Below are 11655 nucleotides of genomic sequence, written 5' to 3' on the forward strand. Positions count from 1 at the left end.
GTGAAGCTCTTATGCATTAGAAACACTAATAAATACCAATACACTTCAAAAAAATGTGCAATGAGGAGGTGTCGGTCTTCCCAACAGCCCTGGTGTTCTTCCCGGTAGGGATACCTGCAGGATGGGAGGATTGGGTAAGTTTCGAAACCGGAAGTCAGAAACCGAAATGATGTGATCTCTACCCAGACGCATGCCATGTATTATCTTTACCTATGCTTTCATTTTCTTTTTTTTTTCTGATAACATGGGTACTTTACTAAGGCCAAAAGCCAAGTTTATAAAGTTTTGTGGTGCAGTTCAGGCTTCCTGCTTGAAAGCCTGCCTGCAATTCAATAGTAGAGGTAATGGATCACCATCTACTGCAGCTAGATGATATACGTGCAAAAATCGAAATAATAGCTATAATAATCTCAAGTCATGCTGTCGCTTTCTTGTACATTCGTATTAAGGCGGAAGCCTTACATGACTATGTTCGCAATTTCGCATCTGATGGAAATGGACGCGAAACATGTCCACAATCCTTGTGTCATTCAATAAAGAGTCAGTAGTAATATCAGTAGTAAATTGTTTTTTATTCAGATAAACGAAAACCGGAACTAAAAGATGTTTGCCAGCCCAGATATCTGCTATCTAATCATCAGCAGCACCTTACCTGGGGCGGCGGAAGTAAATGAGCAACAAGTAAGAGGGAGAGAAATTCAAAGATGTGAGCGACAGGAAAAAGGACTGAATAGGTAAAATTAAGAGGCATGTACACTATGTTACAGGGGAACTTGAGCACCACCCTTAAATTGTGTTACATCACCGGAGCACTCGGCAAAGCGGGCGGGCCTCCTCACGAGCGATGGCACTGACACTGACACTGACGGCCGTGGGGTGATGAGTCGTTATCGTTCGAGATAGCACACGCGGAGTGTTTGGTCACTGCACGCACTATCTGGCTAGGTGGAATAGGCCCGCGTGTTCGAAGTATATACACAGGCTTGATTATATGGATAATGATAAAATATCACTGCGCTCCTAATTTGGCAAATATGCAATGATGAGTTAATTAGAGGCAAACGTAGCCTTGGACATGCCCATATTCTATGGCCATGACGTCGCAATTTTGCGGAAGTCGTTGGAGCTTTGGAAAAAATAACAAACAAGGTGTATCAATCCTTTGAATAGATTAAAAAGGTATAAATGAAAATAAAATTATTAAACAATAATTAGGACAAAATTTCCTCGAAAAGGTGTCAAAAATAGCTGCGCCCATGGTGACGTCACGCCAATTTAGTTGCTATGGTGACCGTCACTGCTGACATTGCTCAATCTAGCAAAAACGCAGGGTCATGGGAGAGGGCGATGGCGCTATGTCTTGGCGGGGAGAGAGCAGTGGCACGTTGAAAAAAAGAAACCTAGAAAATTTGTGTGCGTTGCCTTCATTTCAGACGCTTCTGACTTGTGTCAGAATGTCATGTGGCTATGAGAACCCCGCGAGATAGGAGCGACGGAATAATTTTTACTTCTTTTAGATTGTAATGAGCTATTTTATTTCACATAATGTTATTTTTATTTTAAGTTATATATTTTATTTTATTCTTTCATTTTGTTTTGTTTTTGCTTTTTATTTACAGAAAAAAAATAGTTCCAATCATCATTATTTATTGTTACTAAATAACCGCATCACTAGTCATCACTGTTTATTTTTTCGCGTAGCCTGCTACTGCTTTCGCATTGCTAATAGGTTTACATGAAAGGAAAGGCACAGTACCTGTCACTTTCTTGTGACACCTGAGCCGTGCCGTAAGGTAATTTCATACTATCAGACTGTGCTATGCCTCATGGCTCCACAATAAATGTTCCCATTTGGCCTCACCGAATGGCCTATTAACTCTTTCGCATCAGTTAATAAACAAATAACATCAATACATATTTTACACACATCCTTTTTCCAAAACCAGACATAAGGGAGCGAACACCCACTCTCAGTACTTCGCCAGAGGCAAGTGCAACAGCGTCGCGAATACGGCACTATAAGGGAGCAAAAACGCATGCTTGACCAACTGATGAACTCACGTGGCTCAAACCTGTCCTAACGCTAGTTCTACTCTAGTAAAGATGTAAAAGGAAGCCTCTGTAGCCACTTGTTATTAAGCATATAATAAAAAGAATTCTGGGACCATTCATGTCAGCTGCCATTAAGACAAGCCGAATGTTTTACCTGCAACGTTGGCTGACATGAACAGCGTATTTGGAACATGCGCGATTGAGAAGTTTTTAAAAGAGATGCATTAATTGGAAATTGAATTGTTCTTGTTTTCAAAATATCAATTATTTTTGTATTATGAATAATATGAATTTATTGATATTATCAAGTCTACTATTACTACAAACGTTATATTTCATATTATTGACAATATTACTTAATTTTACTCGGAAATATATGCCTGCGGTAAATTATACCTTGAATTTAGAGTGTTACATATTCATAATTATTACAGTCTCGTTGTTAGCATTGCTAAGTCACACGGAATAGTTTTTCAGAATAAATCTATTCGTCTTGTACAGATTTACAATGTGCAGAGCGTTGATGACAAATGTCTAGCTCACACACTGGCATATCCCAGTAGACCTGACCAATTTAAAAGCGGGATGCTTTTTACAAGATTTGCAGAAATTCTTGCGCAGACTTGGGTGAGGTACGAGGGAACTTATGTGCGTGCTGTGTTGGCGTAATTGAAGCTTATGTGATGGTTCAGTTTTCATAATGAACAGCGAGTGTGTATGATGGGGAATCACTGAAGGGAGTGCTAACTATACCAAGTTCCTATTACTGCTCACTGCATTCCTTGTTGTTAGGAATATGAACCCTTGATTGGATTTTATATGAGCGAATTTGAAACTCCAAAGCTCGAGTAAATTTGCCGCTTCGCTGGAAGAATTCAACACTTCTGCGTGCTATCATTCTCAGGCAGATCTGAAACAAAGTAAAAAATACTTATTGTAGCCCGCGTTTTTTACTCCTCAAAGTCAATTTTAGCAACCAGAAGTTTTTCACAAGAAGTTTATTTATTTATTTATTTATTTATTTTTTGCTGTAACAATAATGTTTTTGTATGGGTCAGTTGTCCAGCATTATAGCTAGAAGTTGATTCAATACGTTTGAAATCGGGATGCGTGTGAAGCGGGGATTAACGGATGTACTGCGGACAACGGACGAACGTTGCGCGTGGTGAACGTGATGCGATCGAAACACTGCGCTCCTTGATCATTCGTCGTGTTAAGCGCGGAAGTCTCGGGGCTTTGTCGCGAACTATGATGAGCATCAGCTCCCAACAGACGGTGCTGACGTCTTGTCTTTTCCGCGCCAAGTAGTTGCGGACAGCAACGGACCGTCTGATTGTGCTACGTCGGGTTATAACAGTTGGGTACGCCCACGACGGATGTTTCGCATGGTGAGCTGCGCGCGTAGTTTTCTTTTCTTTTCCCCGCATATGAACACTGACCACTCAGTGCTTATAATACAGCATGTGTGCACAAGTGCTGACATAAGTACATAAGTAAAACAAGCGCGCTATCCCGGTATACTTTCACTCAGACTTGGCCTCCCGGGCATGCAGACACATAATATCTTCTTAAAAAAGCACGCCAGAGGGTTCTACCAGCCTGTATATTTGATAGCTGCCTATTTCACTTCTAACAGCTTCTGCACGTGTCAACATGTGTGCAGTGTGCCATGAACGCGTATATTCCCTCCCTTTTCGAAAGGAGACACTTTAATTCAGTCGGCGGCTTGTAAATGGTACACCAAGGTGAGTGAGCTCACACGCTGAGAACTCTTCTCAAACAGACCCACGCGGGAGTAGTGAGGACAGCGGACGCCTGCCAGCAGTGTTAAACTGAAGTTCCTGACAGGACAGTCGCGTCAGGCATTGTAGTCGATGCAACTGTTTTATCAGTCCTCCCTCCTCCCCGCCCTTTCTTAGCGACGCTTCCTATATTCCCATTTCCTCCCCCTGTCTAATCCCTGCCAATTTCATTTCTGCTAGCATCAGCTCAGATTCTACAGACTACGATATCATATGCCGCAATCAGCACAAATGTATTACTCTTAACCATTTTTTAATTAAACCTAAGTATTAGGAGCGCGGCTCCAAGATCGGTAGGTGAGTATTCTTGTCCTGATATGTCGGTGGGCAGATTGTTACTTTTCTTAAATTTATTAAGACACGGCTGAAATGAAAGCCATTATTTCAGCCTAAAAATGCACCAATGATTCGCTCTTCGCACTTTCACTACGTTAATTCGAATTATCGCTGCCGTTTATGAACCAACCACACAATTAGTTACCTGCTTGCGGAGAACTCCATGGCGTGCCTTAGCATGAGTGGTCAAAGTATATGTAATGCACATAATGCTCGAGAAAGTCACCCACACTGTTTTGAAGAGATCAGAAACCCAGCATGGGGGAGACAATCCACGCTCTGTGTTTAAGGGTGCACAAACAAGAACGTATAACGCATGTTTTTGGTTTTGAACAATTGTGAATTCAATCAGCACGAAAGCCAGAAAAGCCACGGATGTGTTCGCCGTTGTGACGCCACCAGCGAAGACCTGACTAACCCTGCAGGAGCGGACAACTAAAACAACCACAAATAATTTGAGGGCGTGATGTAATCAGGTGATCTAATAAAAGGAGCTGCACTCAGGTGCCGGCCGACAGAGCTACCGTGTCTCTGGCGAAGATAAGCAGCGGAAAAAGAATGTCTGTTTCGGATATGAGGAAGCGCTGCACGAAAGGCGACGTACGGCTTCTCGAGACCGGATGCGACGACTTCGCTCCAATCTGAATATTGTGTTGCCGAGCATGTGTCGTCAATCAGCGAGTTGCAAGAAAGGATTCGAGTTCCGAGTCCTCGTTACCCAGCGAAGTGTGTGCGCAACCACATTTGTCGACATTGTACTTTCAGGGAGGTACAGAAGATTCGAGTTCACAGTCCGTATCCCAGAACGAAGTGTGGGTGCAACCAGATTCGTAGTCAAACCAAACGCAAACAGCATCGCTGTGCCATCAGTCTTACACGAGAATGTAATCTGCAGTAATTTTTTTGACGATGTCCGAGAGCAAAGCTACCGGAAAATAAGGTGGAAGAGATGAGATTAGGCTTCAGAATTCCTCACGGTTTATTCGAAACATAGTGCGAATTCATTTTTGTTTGTTTGTTTGTTTGTTTGTTCGAGCTCTTAAAAGTCGCTAAAGCAACCTTCGCCACGAGGCGAATCAGCGTCACGATGATTTCAACTACTCGGTGACTGGGGCAAGGCTCACAGTGTGCAAGCATAAATAAAAAAGCAGCCTTGGATGTATAAAGAAGACCGTGCGGTTTGTTGCGAAAGACAGGGCAGTAAAAGAAGTCAGTGGAGTTGGGAAAGCAAAGGATGGCAAAAAGGACGCAGGACTGCGGCGTGGGAGGCTACAAGCAATAAAGTACCAGGGTTTGCATTCATCGATTGTGGCTCGTGCATCTGAAACATTCCTTCTCGAATAACGTCGATCTATCCCATACTTCCCGATTCTAAATTGCTGTTTGCGTTCTTTTAGTGGGCCCTCGGCTATGGTTGACCCGAACTGTTTAAAACTCGATACAATTATGTTATTATTTACGTTAAATCTCTTCAGAATCCTCAATCCTCTCTCCTCCCTCCCGTTTCATTCATGTAAATAGGAAACAGCAATCGCTTTTTTAATTATACTGCTGTTTCTACCCACCTCCATAACAAAAATAGCCGAGACACACACAGCGCTGTGTGTGTCTCGTCCTCCCTTTTTGTCCGTGTTTAGCTTGCGCTGTTCCCCCTTGCGATGAACCAACTAGCCCGCAACGTTTTGTTCAAAAATAGCATCAAAAAGGCTATATGAGTGCTAACGCGTCTTTCTTCGACAAATTCTTAAATAGGGTATATTTGGTGGATTCACGGAAAACTGAAGGCCATATACCATCGGCATATGAAGCCGTCTAGTGCGCGAAGTGCAGATGGAAGCAAATTGTGCATGGAAGAGTAGCTTAGGTATCAAGCATGAAGGGGAACAGAAAGCGGTCTTATCAAAAGCTGCCCACGAAGGGATCGATAAGTTTACGCGAACGCTGGCCAGCAATCTTATTCCTAGGAAACAGATTTCGCATATCATTCATCTCTGAATGCTAAACCATCGATTTTCTGGGTTTGCACGTTTTGTTCATACAATGTTACGTACAAGAAATACGCTCAAAAAAGCTGTAAGGAATCTGGATCTTTTTATTTTCATGTCAGTGGGATGAAGTCAGGCACGCAAGTTGCCATCACTTTGGGTGGCTCCTAAAATTTGTCTCGTCTTCTTCTAGTCGAGGTTTACAGCAAAATGCATGGTTAGTCAAAAGACACGCACCCTTTGCAACCTCGAGACGGTCCAAATACATTTATATATGGCTACTAGGCATAAGCTGAACACTGTGGCTGCGGATGGTGTTACTCATTTCGCCCAGAATGCTGGTGATGATCGGCGCACGCTTAAACGTGCCTGTCCATTTTCCTCTATAATTTTGAGTCTGTCACTGGCTACAAAATGGGAGCATGTTTTTTGATATTACACAAGCATAGCTCGCGTCAAATTAAACCTTTGTGAAAAACATGAAGTAAAATAGGTTCTCGTGTGTGCTGGTGAATGCTGGTTTAACTTTCATCTCCAGTCCTATTTCTTTTTTATTTTTTTTAGAAGAAGAAAAGCATATTTTGTATTTCTCCAGAGTTTGGTCAATGTGAGGCTCTATATCTAAGAGCTCCACTAAATGCCCCAGCGGAAATACCTGCTGGCCGCAATAGTTTTCAGCAGAAAGGAGCAGTCGTTACTTCCTAATTAGCAGAAATTTGACAATGTTTGTTCCCTCGGCAGTTCAACACACTCATGCTGCCAAGTCTGTGTGTTGGTTTTGTTGCAACCGGTTTCTGGAATATAATTTCACTCTTTAACTGCCTGCGTAGAGGGTTCCCCTATCACAAATCTACAAATTTTTCCTTGTGAGCCTATCTTATGTTCAAGTAAACTAATATTGAAGCCACGTATTATTAGAGAATTTTTGTTCTATAAAAGGACTACCTTCGACGAAGACGTAATCCAGATAAAGCAAACGTTGGGCGACAAGAACGGCTGCGCTTTGGGCCTACAGATTTTGAGGTTGTTCATCGCGTTCCTGCGCGTTCCGACGACAGGAACTTAAGAGCACGTTTCTGCCCAAGTGAAAAACTTAATCTGTTCTTGGCTGAGGAGCGTAAAATACCTGTGACAACAAAAGACCTTGGCTTCCCTGACAGTCCGACGACGATGTGTTCATAAACGAACACATGAAACCCTCTAACAAAGTTCTGTTTGGAGCAGGGCTCAAGTTAAAGAACAAAAGAGAGTGGAAACTCTTTTGTACCAGCAATTGTGCTATCAAAGCATACAATCAACAGATATCAATGTTTCCAAGCTCACGTTCGATAATGATCTACAGATTTTTTTCTCATGCCTAAATGACAGGACCCGCCGGATGAAGGATTAATTTCTCTACTTCTGATTTAACAGACGCCATAGGGAAAGGCAGGTTAACGTCCGCTGTGTATTTTAATGTTCGGAGTTTAAGAAGCGTCTTGATGATGTTAATTACCTTTCTACAGTTTAAAAATCACCATTTATCGCATATCTGTTGTTAAGAAACATAACTTTTCTCGGCCGAAGAAAAACTGTTTTCTTGGCATGACTCCAAACCTGAATTTGTCCATCGCGGTAGTGATCCTCACGTGCGAGGAGCCCTGTTTGTTTCGCCCTCCTTTTCGTACACCCCGTGACATCATTTAAGCATTAATTTCAATAAGTGTGGATTGTTATGGTCACAAATTGAAAATATCGTACCTCAGTGCTACACAAAAAAACAATAGTTGAAACTTTTCGATCTCCTTCATGCTAAATTGTTGATTTTCGCAGCTATTTTTCTACGGCATTTCCAGAAAATAGCCATCAAGATCAAAATTTTCCTATTATTAGGGAATCAAATCAATTTATTAGACAAGATATGGAGGAATACTTTACTATAATTGATTTACTGGATTCGGTTTCTAATCGTTCATAGGTGTATCGATACGCTGTGTGACGCAGAAATACACCTTCTTTACTGGACCCCATTCTATCCAATGTCGAGGTTTTATCAAACATTGGAGTCGCCGAGGTCGACGTTACATACCTATCCGATTTTTCTTTATTTCGACTTGCATCGCAACCACATTCGAGCTAATTATGTTAAAACGAATGTTGATACATAGGCTGACAGCGATCCAATAGCACGGGCAAAAATTTCGGCAATTTTCCCATTTTCGGACTTCTAACTGCAGTTCAGTCAGTTGCCATCCATCAAATCAAGTGCACTTAAGTCATAGACTGAGCATGCAACAACAAAATATATCAGGCACCCCGCTTTCTCTGGGTTTTTCCTTCTCTACTATAATCCCAGAGAAAAATGACAACTTATATAAAGAACAAAAAGGCAATAATTCAATACACTTTTCTTGAATATTAAACCCGGCTCTAAAATGACAAAACGTTTTTCGAAGTCAAACTTATCTAATGTAGCACTAATGCCAAAAAATACAGAAACTCCTTAATCAGTTGCTAAATAAAATAAACAGTGATCATTCTATTAAAACTATCAGAAAGAAAGAACATTAGTCTTCAAGAGGCCTCACCAATATCCAATGCTTTTTGTGATTTTTTTTCGCTGGCTGAAACGCTTGAGGATGTATAAGTACCTGTTTTATCCCGTCAGCTACAGTGATTCTTTCTAACACCACGCACGCCCCAGGAAGTATTAGAGGTTATCAGTCTTCTAAACAATACAGATGCTGGATTAGAAATATACATTCATCACACATTAAATGTCCAAAACACATATTATTTCACAACCTCTCTCTCACGTTATAAATAAAAATATTCAGACAGGAGTTTTCCCTAGTCGATTAACATGGGCCAAAGCAGTTTTGATATTTGAGAACTTAGACCGATCACAAATGCAGAATTAGCGGCCTATTTCTATACTACCCTTCCTAAACATGGTTCACTAAAAAACTACTAGAAACACAAATACACACATATTATGTGAACTTCAATATATTGTCACCCTTACAATTTAGTTCTCGAAGGGGAAATTCAGCGGAAAGCACCCTGTTATATTTTTTTCTTTGACACAAATTGATAGCTGTTATATAGCCGGAGTTCCCTTCATTGATTACAGTATAGCTTTCGATAATATTAAACTTTGCACTCCTTTTTAAACTTGCAACCAATGGCATTACTGGCCCGGCTATAACTCTGGTACTAAGTTAAATATCTGACATGCATGAGATCATGTGTATAGAAAACACTTTCATCCCCTAGAGTAACGAATAAAGGAGTTCTCCAGGGTTCAAGTATTGGTTTTCTCCTTTCTTTAGCGCACATAGATAATTTGTCTTTACTAAATAAAACTCACTGTCTCTTGTATGCGGACAACATTCCAATAAAGGATTCTGCTAGCAAAAATTCTCAATTGCTTGCAAAACTTTATTCGATGCTAAAAACCTTAGAGAATCGGAGCCTTGTTACCTGGTTTCAAATCAACCCGTCAAAAACAAATTTAGAGGTATTTCACACCCACTAAAAGACAATCATGCCAGACCTATTAATTCACATTAATAATGCAGCTCTACTGAAACACATTTTGCTGTATTTCTAGGTGTGATCATTGATTTGAACTTGAGGTTTAATCATTACGCTGCTTCTGTTAACAAAATTGGTTTTGTAATATGAGCTCTTATCAGAACACCGCCATTTTTCAACATAGATACATTGCTTCCTATATATTACGCATTCATGCGCTCCAGTATCAAATAATGTATCACATCATGCGGTAGCACATACAGAATTCATCTTTCTAGGCTTATTTTCTCCAAAAACAAGCGCCTAAAATTATCTCGCTTTCTTCTGTCAGACACCCATCTGCAACCTTTACCCGTCATTGCACATATTGTCCCTATAGAGACTACACAAATTTCAGATCCTGGTTCTTTTTTTCGAGATGATCAATAAATATATATTATTTGTGTTGTTTTTTTTCGGAAAATATAATTATAAATAATAACTAATGCGTTTTGATATTTCAAACAATCTCCTGATACCGAAAGCTCGCGCTGTTTTCTGGAAGCAAAAGACTTCTTTAATTGTCATCTCTACTTGGAATAATTTATATCCTTGCCTGAAATCAGTATTTCAATGTGCGCAATCAAAAATTGTTAGCACGGCCATGGTGGTGCAGTGGTTAGAGGAGCTCGACTACTGTGCCCAAGGATGCGCCATCAAATCACGGCCTCGGCGGCTGCTTTTCGGTTGAGACACAAAGTTAGGCGCCCGTGTGCTGTATACGATGTCGATGACCGCTAAAGAACCTGCGCCGGTGCAAATTTCCGGAGTCTTCCACTACTTCGTCTCTCATAGCGTCAGTCGCTTTTAAACGTTAAACCCCACCAACCAAGTACAAAATGTTACGATAGCACATGTTCAGATTTTTTATTGCTTTTGCTTTATCTATACGTTAACCTACAGTTCTGTATTATTTTGTTTATTCTGCTACTTGTTTCTTTTTTTCCTTTCTCTATATGAATATTAAGGTTTTCTCTTTAGATTATTGCGCATGTCATCGTCTATCGCACTTTTTTTTTGTAGGTAAAGAAAGCGCTATTTGCAGTTCCAAGATTTGTGCCCCTTGCTGTATACTGAAACGACCAATAAAAGTTACCCATTCAACAAGCAAAGCCGGAAAAGGCAGACGTCATTTTGAATTTTCGGCTCAATGCTTGTATATAAATGTTCCGGAGCACATAGTACCATGCGATTATGAGCCAGATGATTTTCTTATCTTCTGTAGAATTCGCGAAATGAAGTGCAGTTGAAAAGATACTCGCGAAGGATAAATAGAGGCACCATTCTACATTTTCGTTTTGCGTTCTGCGCACTCCAAACAACTTGTTATTTACGCAACCTCCCAAAACACAAAGAAGCATATTCGTATTTTTGGAACTGGATAGCTTCTCGCTAAATTCGGCGAATTGAGTTACCAACGCCGCTGCAGAGATGCATAAGAATAAAAGAGGAGGAATGAAGTCATCAGTTCCGGCTGCAAATATCGTGCGCCAGCAGAGGTTTTATATGTTGTGGTTACAAAGATGCCAACAGCTGCTGCAAACATTCGGTTAGGATCGCTTACAACGAAGGAACTTGCTCAATGGCTTCCGAGCTTCTGTCAGGGCTAGAAAACAGCTGGGGCCACTAGCAACGTCAGATATCAGTAAATCTGAACACGATCATACATGCCAGTAATTTTCTTCAGCATTATCGCAAGCTGGTGCGTAGAGCAGCGAGGCGGAAGGAGAGATTTGATTTCCAGGCCGCATATATGATGTACACACGCGGAGTTGATGGGCCTAGCTTCAATCCGAAGTGCGTGATTCTCCAAAACGCTTTCCCTATTCTCTCTGCTGCAACCGCCGCCAGTATCGCCGCCCTTGTTAATTTTTGTTATCTACTTGTTTCTTTCGTCGAACATTTCGTCTTTTAGTCTAGAGACA

This window comes from Amblyomma maculatum, chromosome 2 (assembly GCF_055883805.1).
Source record: "Amblyomma maculatum isolate TAMU_Amacu chromosome 2, ASM5588380v1, whole genome shotgun sequence".
Classification (NCBI taxonomy): Eukaryota; Metazoa; Arthropoda; class Arachnida; order Ixodida; family Ixodidae; genus Amblyomma; species Amblyomma maculatum.